The sequence below is a fragment of the Haliotis rufescens genome, unplaced genomic scaffold (assembly GCF_023055435.1).
Source record: "Haliotis rufescens isolate VD_foot unplaced genomic scaffold, xgHalRufe1.0.p SCAF_12, whole genome shotgun sequence".
Lineage (NCBI taxonomy): Eukaryota > Metazoa > Mollusca > Gastropoda > Lepetellida > Haliotidae > Haliotis > Haliotis rufescens.
In genome coordinates this window covers 42,216,734-42,230,164 of record NW_025963802.1, presented here as the reverse complement: position 1 = coordinate 42,230,164, position 13,431 = coordinate 42,216,734, and the positions used below count along the sequence as shown (strand labels likewise).

At 36.8% G+C, this 13,431-nt stretch overlaps 1 long non-coding RNA gene across 1 annotated transcript in view; it reads right to left on the bottom strand.

The window, feature by feature from the left end:
- Window positions 1-12,591, bottom strand: part of LOC125378372 — a 95,195-nt gene extending 82,604 nt beyond the window's left edge. Inside the window, exon 1 of the long non-coding RNA XR_007220235.1 lies at window positions 12,537-12,591. This is a non-coding gene — a long non-coding RNA (uncharacterized LOC125378372). The remainder of the gene's footprint in view (window positions 1-12,536) is intronic.
- Between the last annotated feature and the right edge of the window lie 840 nt (window positions 12,592-13,431).

Below are 13,431 nucleotides of genomic sequence, written 5' to 3'. Positions count from 1 at the left end.
GTGTCATGTACCCTGTGATCTGTGTCATGTAATATTTTTTTTGGTGATAACTGATGTGATTAATTGCATATTTGTAATGTGTGATGTGCCATGTACAATACATGTATGTGTCATGTATCCTGTGATCCGTGTCATGTTTTTTTGTGTGTGTGTGATATGTGATGTGATTATCTGCATATGCGTGATTTGCCATCTGACATATATGTCATGAATCCTGTGATATGTGTCATTGAATTTTTAATAATTTTTTTTATATGCAATGTGATTAATTTTATATGTGTGATGTGTGATGTGCCATGTACCATATGTGTAATGTATCCAGTGATCTGTATCATGTAATGTTTTTGTTTGTGATATGTGATGTGATTGATTTTATATATGTGATGTGCTACGTACCATATGTGTCATGTATCCCGTGATCTGTGTCATGTAACGTATTTTCGTAATATGTCATTCATTGTACATTTATGATGTGCCATGTGCCGTGTGTGTCATGTATCCTGTAATTTGTGTCATGTAATGTTTTTGTTTGAGATATGTGATGTGATTATTTGTATTTGCGTTATGTGACATGAACCATATTTGTCATGTATCCAGTGATCTGTGTCATGTATTTTTTTGTGATATGTGATGTGATTAATTGTATTTTTGTGATTTGCCATCTGACATATATGTCATGTATCTTGTGATATGTGTCATTGAATTTAAAATTATTATTTTTATATGCAATGTGATTAATTTTATATGTGTGATGAGTGATGTGCCATGTACCATATGTGTCATGTATCCTGTGATCTGTGTCATGTGATGTTTTTATTTGGTGATATGTGATGTGATTATTCGTATATCCGTGATGTGCCATGTCACATATGTGTCGTGTATCCTGTGCTATGTGTCATGGAATGTTTTTGGTTTTTTTAATTTTTACATGCAATGTGATTATATTTTTTATGTGTGATGTGTGATCTGTCATGTACCATATGTGTCATGTATCCTGTGATATGTGTCATTGAAATGTTTGGTTTTTTTAATATGCAATGTGATTAACTTTATATGTGTGATGTGTGATGTGTGATGTGCTATGTACCATGTGTCATGTATCCAGTGATCTGTGTCCTTTTTATGTTTTTGTTTGTGATATGCGATATGATTGATTTTATATGTGTGATGTGCCATGTAACATACGTGTCATGTATCCTGTGATCTGTGCTATGTATTTTTTTGTGTGATATGTGATTAATTGTATATTTGTGATGTGCCATGTGGCTTATGTGTCATATACCCTTTGATCTGTGTCATCTAATGTCTTTTTATGCGATATGTGATGTGATTAAGTGTTAATGTGTGATGTGCCCTGCAATAATATATACAAACATCTTTAATAATAAAAAATTAGATGTTTCTTTTTTAATGATAGCCCGAATCTAAAAGGGCGGGTTGATAAAGACATACCAAGGATATCCGTCTGTCCGTTTATCCAAAGACATTTTTTTTTGTGAGTGTAGTGGAAGGTTGATTTTGATATGTATATTTTATGAAACAATATGATGTTTTACTTGTTTTGAACTTAGAATTTTTTTTTAATTCAACATTGTGCGACCTTTATTTTGAGATATTAATTAGAGAGATGTAGTGTAAAGGTTGATTTTGATATGTCTATTTTATGAAACAAAATGAAATTTTCACATGTTTTGAACACAGAATGTTGTTTTTAATTCTATGTTTGTGCTACCTTTTACTTGAGAGCTCCCACATGGATTCTTTCCAAATGTGAGAAACACTTTCTATACTAATAGAAGAGGTGCAGTGCAACTGTTGATTTACATATATGTATTTTATGAAACAATATGATTTTTTGCATATTTTGAACCTAGAATGTTGTTTTTAATTCTATGTTTGTGCTACCCATTACTTGAGAACTGATGCATGGATTCTTTCCAAATATGAGAAACACTTTCTATACTAATAGAAGAGGTGCGGTCCAAATGTTGATTTTGATATGTGTATTTTCGGAACAAGTATTGTTTGAATGAGTTGAGGTTACCCTTGTTCATTTTAGTGTTAAAAGCTTTTCTGCCAATGTATGATTCAAGAGCATCATGGTATTACTGTCCATGTCACCTTCCCAGTTTTAGCAGTTTTGAACAGTTTAATGACTTGGACGGGTGGAGGTAGCACTGCTGAAACTTTTTCAGACATCAAATTATTGTTTGAGGGAAGGCAACTTTTTAAGGATCAAAATTATGTCTCTTACCTTGGAATTTAATTATATTTGTGTAATTGTTTTATTCAGTTACCAAGGCAAAAGCAGTGACCATGGATAAGGTTGAAGATCCACCCTGTGATAAGTTTGTCTGATTCCTCATTTGAGGACTGAAAAGGCTCCTCAACCACTCAGCCCAAGTTCTGACTTGTCATTTAACAAATAAATAAAGGTCACCTAAACCAGAACTCTATTGTCATTTTGTTGCTGTCATCATATTTTTTAATGGATCAAGGCAATCAATCATAGGACATCCGATGCATGGACTATTTTGCCTGTCTCAGTGTTGCTCTCAATGCTGAATGTATGGGATAAGGGCAAGGAAAATTAAATGTTTCAATTTGTGCCGGGCTTATTGTCTGATGGTTTTAATTTGCAAACTCGTGGGAAAATCATATATATTTTAATAGTGTTGAAACACTTGTGAACAATTTGCACATAGTCTTGAAAATTGTTTTGGAAAGTAAATATTATATCACGAAATTGTTCACGTAATTAAAAACATTTTGAATTTTGTCTTGGCCGTATTTGAAACTATGTATGCCGAGGTACCCTGCCAGAAGACAGCGCATTCATTGACATGCTCTTTAATGGATAGAGTTCAAAGTGAATTCAGCTTGCAGAATGAAGTGCTTGTTACATCATGTCTCATATAGATTGGTACAAACATTTCAGGCTGACTTGGCGGTATTGAGAAATAAAACAGGCGTTATCTAACGTTGGGCCAACATTGGCTATCAACATTGGGCCAACGTTATTTTGATCGGCGGTCCTACGTTGGGCCTACGTTGGTGCAAAGTTTGATTATGATGTGTATATTTTCTGAAAAAATATGATTCTTTACATGTTTTTAATTTCGAATATTTCTTTTTATTTCAACTCTTTCATGGTCAGAGTTCAAAGTGAATTCAGCTTGCAGAATGAAGTGCTTGTTACCCTATGTCTTAACTAGATTGGTACAAACATTTCAGGCTGACTCGGCGGTATTGAGAAATAAAACAGCCGTTATCTAACGTTGGGCCAACATTGGCTATCAACATTGGGCCAACGTTATTTTGATCGGCGGTCCAACGTTGGGCCAACGTTGGTGCAAAGTTTAATTATGATATGTATAATTTCGGAAAACAAATATGATACTTTACATGTTTTTAATTACGAATATTTCTTTTTATTTCAACTCTTTCATGGTCAGAGTTCAAAGTGAATTTATCTTGCAGAATGAAGTGCTTGTTACCTGATGTCTTAACTAGATTGGTACAAACATTTCCGGAAAACTGGGTGGTATTGAGAAATAAAACAGGCGTTATCTAACGTTGGGCCAACATTGGCTATCAACATTGGGCCAACGTTATTTTGATCGGCGGTCCTACATTGGGCCAACGTTGGTGCAAAGTTTGATTATGATGTGTATATTTTCGGAAAAATGTGATTTTTTACATGTTTTTAACTTCGAGTATTTATTTTTATTTCAAGTCTTTCATGGTTAGAGTTCAAAGTGGGCCAACGTTAGCTATCAACATTGGGCCAATGTTATTTTGATCGGCGGTCCTACGTTGGGCCAATGTTGGTGCAAAGTTTGATTATGATGTGTATATTTTCTGAAAAATATGATTCTTTACATGTTTTTAATTTCGAATATTTCTTTTTATTTCAACTCTTTCATGGTCAGAGTTCAAAGTGAATTCAGCTTGCAGAATGAAGTGCGTGTTACCCTATGTCTTAACGAGATTGGTACAAACATTTCAGGCTGACTTGGCGGTATTGAGAAATAAAACAGGCGTTATCTAACGTTGGGCCAACATTGGCTATCAACATTGGGCCAACGTTATTTTGATCGGCGGTCCTACATTGGGCCAATGTTGGTGCAAAGTTTGATTATGATGTGTATATTTTCTGAAAAATATGATTCTTTACATGTTTTTAATTTCGAATATTTCTTTTTATTTCAACTCTTTCATGGTCAGAGTTCAAAGTGAATTCAGCTTGCAGAATGAAGTGCGTGTTACCCTATGTCTTAACTAGATTGGTACAAACATTTCAGGCTGACTTGGCGGTATTGAGAAATAAAACAGGCGTTATCTAACGTTGGGCCAACATTGGCTATCAACATTGGGCCAACGTTATTTTGATCGGCGGTCCTACATTGGGCCAACGTTGGTGCAAAGTTTGATTATGATGTGTATATTTTCGGAAAAATGTGATTTTTTACATGTTTTTAACTTCGAGTATTTATTTTTATTTCAACTCTTTCATGGTTAGAGTTCAAAGTGGGCCAACGTTAGCTATCAACATTGGGCCAATGTTATTTTGATCGGCGGTCCTACGTTGGGCCAATGTTGGTGCAAAGTTTGATTTTGATGTGTATATTTTCTGAAAAATATGATTCTTTACATGTTTTTAATTTCGAATATTTCTTTTTATTTCAACTCTTTCATGGTCAGAGTTCAAAGTGAATTCAGCTTGCAGAATGAAGTGCGTGTTACCCTATGTCTTAACGAGATTGGTACAAACATTTCAGGCTGACTTGGCGGTATTGAGAAATAAAACAGGCGTTATCTAACGTTGGGCCAACATTGGCTATCAACATTGGGCCAACGTTATTTTGATCGGCGGTCCTACATTGGGCCAATGTTGGTGCAAAGTTTGATTATGATGTGTATATTTTCTGAAAAATATGATTCTTTACATGTTTTTAATTTCGAATATTTCTTTTTATTTCAACTCTTTCATGGTCAGAGTTCAAAGTGAATTCAGCTTGCAGAATGAAGTGCGTGTTACCCTATGTCTTAACGAGATTGGTACAAACATTTCAGGCTGACTTGGCGGTATTGAGAAATAAAACAGGCGTTATCTAACGTTGGGCCAACATTGGCTATCAACATTGGGCCAACGTTATTTTGATCGGCGGTCCTACATTGGGCCAACGTTGGTGCAAAGTTTGATTATGATGTGTATATTTTCGGAAAAATGTGATTTTTTACATGTTTTTAACTTCGAGTATTTATTTTTATTTCAACTCTTTCATGGTTAGAGTTCAAAGTGGGCCAACGTTAGCTATCAACATTGGGCCAACGTTATTTTGATCGGCGGTCCTACGTTGGGCCAATGTTGGTGCAAAGTTTGATTATGATGTGTATATTTTCTGAAAAAGATATGATTCTTTACATGTTTTTAACTTTGAATATTTCTTTTTATTTCAATTCTTTCACGGCTAGAGTTCAAAGTGATTTCAGTTTGCAAAAAGTAGGGCTTGTTACCTGATATTTTAACCAGATTGGTACAAACATTTCTGGCTGCCAGGGAGGTATTGAGGATTAAAACAGGCGTAATCTAACGTTGGGCCCAGTGATCTGTGTCATGGAATGTTGTTTGTGATATATGACAGGAGAAATTGTATATGTGTGATATGCCATATGCGCCATGTATCCCGTGATATATGTCATGTAATGTGTGTAACTGTATATATGTGATGTGTTTTATATGTCATGCATCATGTGATCTGTCATACAATGTTTTTGTTGTAATATGTGATGTGATCAATGGATATTTGTGATGTGCCATATATGTCATGTATCCGTGCCATATGCGTCATATCATAGTCATTGTATATGTGTGATGTGGCATGTGCCATATCTGTCATGTATCCGTGCCATATGCGTCATATCATAGTCATTGTATATGTGTGATGTGGCATGTGCCATATCTGTCATGTATTTTTTGTGTTATGTGAGTAATTGTATAAGTGTGATGTGCCATGTGCAATATGTGTCATGTATCCTGTGATCTGTAGCATGCAATTTTTTGTTTTGTTATATGTGATGTGATCAATTGATATTTGTGATGTGCCATATATGTCATGTATGCGTGCCATATGCGTCATATCATGTGGGTTTTTTTCATTTCATATATCATTTGTCATTTTATATGTGAGGTGATATATGTGTAATGCGATGTTATATGCAATGTGTCCTGTGTCTTGCGATATATATCAGGAGATATGTTTCATGTGACGTTTGTCATGAGTTCGTTTATATGTGTCCTGTATCGTGCGTCATGTACTAAGTAATGTGCCATATATATCATGTATCCTGTGATATGTGTTCTGTAATGTGTTATGTGATATGTGATTAATTTTTTATGCGTGATGTGTCTTGTTTCATGTGATATTCGATATGTTTATGATATGTATCATTTTACCTGTGATATGTGTCATGTATTCTGTGATATGAGCCCCGAAAGGTTTTTCGTAATATGGGGCGTCCGGTATTTGTCATGTGGCATATGATGTGTGTAGTGTCCTGTTTTGTCATGTGTCATGTCCTAGGTGATATATACGTCTCATATGTCGTATGTCGTATCATGTGAAATGTGATTTGTGTGATGTATCATGTGTTGTGTCACGCGAAATATGTCATGGCATACATTGAATGTTATGTAATATGTTATAGTGAATGAGTGAGTGAGTGAGTATAGTTTTACGCATCTTTTAGCATTATTCCAGCAATATCACGGCGGGGGACACCAGAAATGGGCTTCACACATTGTGTCCATGTGGGGAATCGAACCCGGGTCTGAAGCGTGTCGAGCGAACGCTTTAACCACAAGGCTACTCCATCGGCCCTTATGTTATATGTTTCATGTGATATTTGATATTTGTGATTCCTCGTGGATACATGTGAAATGCGTTATGTGTCATGTCATGTGTGCCATGCGATAGATGACGGGTAGCATGTATGAAATGTAATATGTGATGCGTGATGTGTGATGTGTGAAAAACAATGTTACTCAATAATCTTACTCAGTATTCGCATGATAGAGTAACCCTGAAACATCGCTACAAACATTAAAGTTGCTATCCATAACTGTTTTATGTCCCCATGTTCCTACAACTTCTAAATGGCTAACAAAGAGTATTTTACAATTAAATGAGCATTAGACCGGTGTATACAAAGTAGTATCTTGCTGTTTAAAAGAGGAATACTGGCTTGACAGTCAACTCATGTCTCATCAATGTTATGCAACAAACAGACACCGAGTTATGTTCGGGGTAGTGAGTGAAATGTGTCGACCATAACCGACACTACTCGTGAGAACACCAGAGATTATGTCAGAGTTCACTGAGTAATAGTTCATTACTTTCTGTTCACGAGGTCACGGCAAGACCTTTTTGTCTCCAAAATTAAGACTTTAAATTACGTATAAATTACTCTGGCATTAAAACTTTAATTACGTACATACTTTGTTAATAAAGATTTTCAATAGGCGCTCATGACCATCTGTTTCGCTATGTTATTGTGTAAGCGGTGTATGCTAATCGGTAAACACACGGAAGTAACAGCTGTAAATACGAAAACTATGCCATTTCATTTCAAGATAACGTTTGATGCAATTTAATTAGGTTTACACGTTTGAAGTAGTCGAACTTGAGAATGTAAAGCTTTTGGAAGCACGTGAGTAAAGATGAATATCGTCAAAGAAACATCTATGTGATATACTAGTCAGTAACAATGAATGTTGACAAACTGCAGCAATTACTTGTAAATGAATTTACAGGGTTTCTGTCGCGAAATCGTAATATGACAGCTTCTTTTATCAGTAAACATTCAATATAGACATCGTATTTAGAAACTGCAGACATGTTACATTGCGGCGCATGCGCATGTTGTAAAGTGCATCTGATTGTTGCGGTAATGTCCGAACTCCCTACCCTTATTCTGGTGTAGAAACATTAAAATTTCCTCTGATTATTTGGATATATGATATCATTTACGTGGTTAATAGCTCCTTACCGATATGTAGTTCGCTTTGGGACAGCACGTTTCAGATCTTGCCCCACGTGCGGGCACGTGCGTTTGTCGGTTGCATGCCGATTTAGTGTTTTATGGTTATAAAGGTTGGTTGGACGGGTGGATTTAATTTGGAAATAATGTAAGCAATGTGATGTAGCTACATTGACCGATTGTGTTGGGAGGTTTGGAAGGGTGTTTTTTTTGTCCTCGTAGACTGTGTTAAGGATGCTGTAGTGATTATTTATTAAAGTGGCTTAGTTAGGGGTTTGTTCGTCTGCTTTAGGCTGCTTCTGGGTTTTATTCTTAAGGTATAAGTAAGTAGGATTTTTGGCTTAATAATGTAAATTTTAGTAAGGAATAGTATTGACTAATTTGTAATTGTTGTTTTATATTTTGTTGTGTGTTTTTTATTTTCTGTAATAAACTGTTGAAACTTGATTATATTTTGTCGTGAATCACCTCCCTACATCCAACGAACTGAGGTCGTAAAGGATAGGCGGAGGGACCGTAGACACATTCTTTAGTATTTTCGGCATCAATATCTCCTTGATAAAAAAATCACAACGCAAAGTCATGAAAATATTAGGTGTCTAAATGTGCCCAAAGCCTGTCCTGTTACAAGTGACACACCAAGCTGTCACTAACAGGTGAGGTGACCCTCCTAACACAAGTACCCCACCCCTACCCTCATTGTTTTACCAATCACCCGTCTGACTGATCATAAATATCGAACGGTAGGTGTTGACAAGATCATTATTTTCTAATTTAAACGAATTAGAAAATAATGATCCAGAAATCTACTGTAAAAACCTAACAGATTACATAATAAAAGCAGCCAAAACCTCCATCCCTTTTAAAACAACTAAAACAGGGAAACCTGCAGTACCATGGTGGAACGAGGAAAGAGAACAAACTAGACGTAAACGCAAATCGGCCTTCAATAAAGCCAAACGCGACCCTAAACATCTAAAAATAGCTCACGAACTAAACCACCAAGTTCAAAGTCTAGTCAAAATATCTAAAACCAGAAACTGGAAAAAATTCTGTGAAGAAATAAATAACCGTACAGACGCCAGAACGGTCTGGCGCAAAATCCACGCCATAAGAGGCTTAAAACGTCATAAAAAAACACCGAACATTAATAATTCAACAAACCCCGCTGAAAAGGCAAATAACCTCGCCAACCACTTTTCGGCCGTTGGCAGCAACAACAACTTTAGCCAAATATTTCAAGATAAACTTAAAACAGAAAACAAATACACCAAAGAACCAAATAATGACAACCTAGAAATAAACCACCCTTACACAATGGAGGAGCTACTCTACGTCATCCAAAACAGGAAAAAGGGCACAGCCCCAGGATTGGACCTAACTTCCTACCAAATAATTAAAAAACTCCCCCCTAAACTACTCCAGGCACTACTTAAACTATACAATCTCATCTATCAAAACGGACAAGTACCTACTCCCTGGAAACAGGCCTTAGTCATACCAATCCCTAAACCTAATAAACCAGCTAATCAGGCTAACTCCTATAGACAAATTTCCTTAACTTCAAACTTATGTAAAGTAATGGAATCTATGGCTAAATACAGACTACAACATTACCTAACTCAAAATAACATCATAAACCCAGATCAAAGTGGTTTCACTCCTGGCCGCTCAACCTTAGATAACCTCGCCCGTTTAGAGCAGGACATTAAAACAGGACAACTCAGCAAACAATATACTACAGGCATCTTCTTAGACTTCTCCAAAGCTTTCGACATGGTATGGCACGACGGGCTATTACAAAAACTACAAAAAATAGGACTCAAAGGTCAAATAATAAACTACATCCAGGACTTCCTAAACAATCGTAAAATAACCGTGGGTATGGACCAAACGCTATCGGACCAATGTCCCCTAGAAAATGGCACTCCCCAGGGCAGTATCCTCAGCCCCACACTCTTCAATATAATGATAAATGATCTATTCGAGGGCCTATCCCCTAAAATAAACACATCTAAATTCGCGGATGATGGAGCCCTCTGGATCCGCACAAAAAGCATTAAAATGGCCCAAAACCTACTTCAAAAATCTCTAAACAAAATACAGCAATGGGCTGACAAATGGGGCTTCTCCCTTAACTCGGAAAAAACTACAGGAATAGTATTTAAACACAAAAACATGAAACCCGCCTCCCCAAAACTCCAGCTAAACAACAAACCAATCCAATTCCTAAAACAAACCAAATTCTTAGGACTAATTTTCGATGAACATCTCTCCTGGGACGCTCACATAAATAATCTAATAACTAAATGTAGCAAAGATCTAAATACGCTAAGATGCCTTACTGGCTCAAACTGGGGGGCCTCCAAAGACACCCTCCTCTCACTCTATATATCACTAATTAGATTTAAAATAGACTACGGATGTGCAATATACGACACCCTAAACCAATCTCTAAGCAAAAAACAAGACTCAATCCAATATCAGGCTCTAAAACTAATAACACGCACTCAACATGGTACCTCCTACACTTCACTCCAGGCCTGAACAGGAGAAATGCCACTAAATCTACGTAGGGAACAATGAACTCTAAATTTCTGGGCCGCGTCTCAATCCAACCCCCTAATTCAAAACCTAATAAACAAAAATATCAGCCCCAAAAACCAAGCCCTAGCTCGAAAACACCCTCTACTTACTCCAATATCCCAAAGAATAACCAATTACTTAAATGAACACCAAATAAACAATCTTAAACAAAACTGTAAAAAATCAAATATCTTCACCCCAAAACTTAAAACACCAAAAATAGAGAAAACACTAGCTAGCACAATAAATAAACAAACCGACCCAAACATAGCAAAAACCACCACACTAGCATACATACATGAAAATTGGCCAAATTGGGTGTCACATTTACACAGACGGATCCTCAGATCCGATCTCCAAACACACAGGTTTCGGAGTCCACATCACACAACCGACTAAAGCCACACAATCCTACCGACTCCCAAACAATCAATCAATATTCACGGCCGAACTAATGGGCATGGCCTCAGCCCTTCATAATCAACAATCTAAAAAAAACCAAAAAATCCTAATACTTACCGACTCGCTCAGTGGACTACAAGCCCTCCAAAATAAAAACACCAAAAACCGCCCTGAACTAATAAATCAAATACTAAAAAGCTCAAACGATTTAACTAAGGCAGGCAAACAAATAGTATTCATTTGGATCCCCGCCCACGTAGGAATATACGGCAATGAAAACGCTGATAAAGCAGCTAAACTATCCCTTAAAATCCTAGAAATAAGCTTAAACCTACCCATCTCCAAATCAGAAATTAAAAGTGTCAACAAACAAAAAATCACCAAAAAATGGCATAATCTATATCAAAACTCAAATAGCCAAATCAAAAAGGTTCTAAAAATACCCCTAGCCAAACCAAAAATTCTACATCCGTCCAAAAAAATCGACAGAGTAATTACTAAACTCCAAACAGGACATACCAACCTAAATAACAACCTCAAAATAATAAGAAAACACGCAACAGGAACCTGCCCACATTGCAAACAACAAGAAACCCCAGAACACGCACTCATACACTGCACCCACTACCGAACTACACTACAAACCACCCTAAATCTAAATAAGGCTCTTACTCTAGAAGCAATACTATACCCACAAAATAAAATAGAAAAATTCAAAGCCTTAGGCGTATACTTAATCAAAACAGGACTAATAAATCGCATTTAAAACCCCAATAAACTACCAAAACCAAACCACATAATCTAACAAAACTAACAAACTTCCATACTCAGGTCCCTTAGTTCGCCCCCCAAACCCTCTTGGCATTTTTTCCAAATCTCAAAATTTCCAAAACTCTATATCAGCAACCACTAAAACACCCTTACTGGATTGCCAAACAACTTTTTCCCCTTTTTCGGAAACACATTAAATGGCTTGGCCGGGCCCGTGTGCGAAATACGCTGCAGTCGGAAAGCGCACGTAAAATCTCCAATATAAGTAAGTAAGTAAGTGTTGACAAGGGCGCAGGTTTTATCACACGGTTGTTTTACAACATGGATTTTTTGTGAAATCACAGTGTCTATTAAATTATATTTAATAAAAGCATAACTTACGTTTGGTGATATTTGTATTTACACGGTTGTGTTTCTTCAAAACAAAGAAATGATTTTTGAGTGAAGGAACACGCGCTGGTTCCTGGGACAAATGTTTACATGACGCTAAACATTGAATTATATTAGACAGTCTTGTCTTGACTGCCAAAAATATCAGACTTGTGCAAAGGAAAATTGGTCACCACGTGGTTTTTCGACAACATATTGCTGCGCTTTTCACACCTTAGGATGTCTCCGTGGAAACAACACGATCAACTGTGTAAAACCGGCCACAATGCTTAGAGTTTCTGGACAACGGATGTTTAAAGAATGAAAATTGGACGTGGTATAGATAAGGGTAAAAAAATCTTTACCTCGTTGTTTGTCCATTGAACTGTCTCCATGTGGGTCGGGCGGGGTTCGGGCTTGCAATTGCTGCGTGCTTGTTTTTTTTCCAGTGAGTGGGAGGGGGTTGTGTTTGTAAAAAAGTCATATAGGCAATATACACCAGACGCACATTTCTCAATCACCGACTTCTTGGAATGCTCTCTGTGAACACGTTTTGGTGGACGTCCATTTTGGGGATCACGTCGACTATTCATGTCTACTCTTCCTCCCTTCGTTCCGTTTTCTTTATCATCAATGTATGTTTCAAACAGTTCATTTTCAAAATAAATTCCATCACGTTGTCCAAGCCGTCTGTGTATTGCTTTGAAAATGTCAATGCGTGTATCCTCCACACTTTGGATATCGTCTTCCTTGCTGTGAGAACTGGTCAGTGCTTCTATGACCCTGCACGGGCTGCCCATTGTTTGTTGATTGCCTGGACGCTGGGTCAGTCAGCAGTGACAATACTTGTGTAAATTCGCCTTCACATTTGTTTACATTTTGGACACTTGATTTTAAGCAAAACGCTCAATAATGTTCATGATTCACTCACAAATACCCATTCCGGGTTGCTTCAAGGTCAAATTACATTATTTTTGCACAACATCATCTCATAATTAACGCGATTGTGACGGAGCATTCTTTTCAGCGACATGCTATTCAGGCGCATGCGCATCCTGCTATGATCTACACTAACACCCAATGTGAATACGTACCAATATACATGTTGCACTCAATGTGTTAAATCTGATTCATTTAGGCAATTTCTAAAATGTCTAAATATTTTAGTCATTTTACAAATTAAGTGACAAATCTGTTCATTGTCCATTGACACGCTGACTGATTACACACATTGTCTGAAACATAATGTTATGTGTTGAC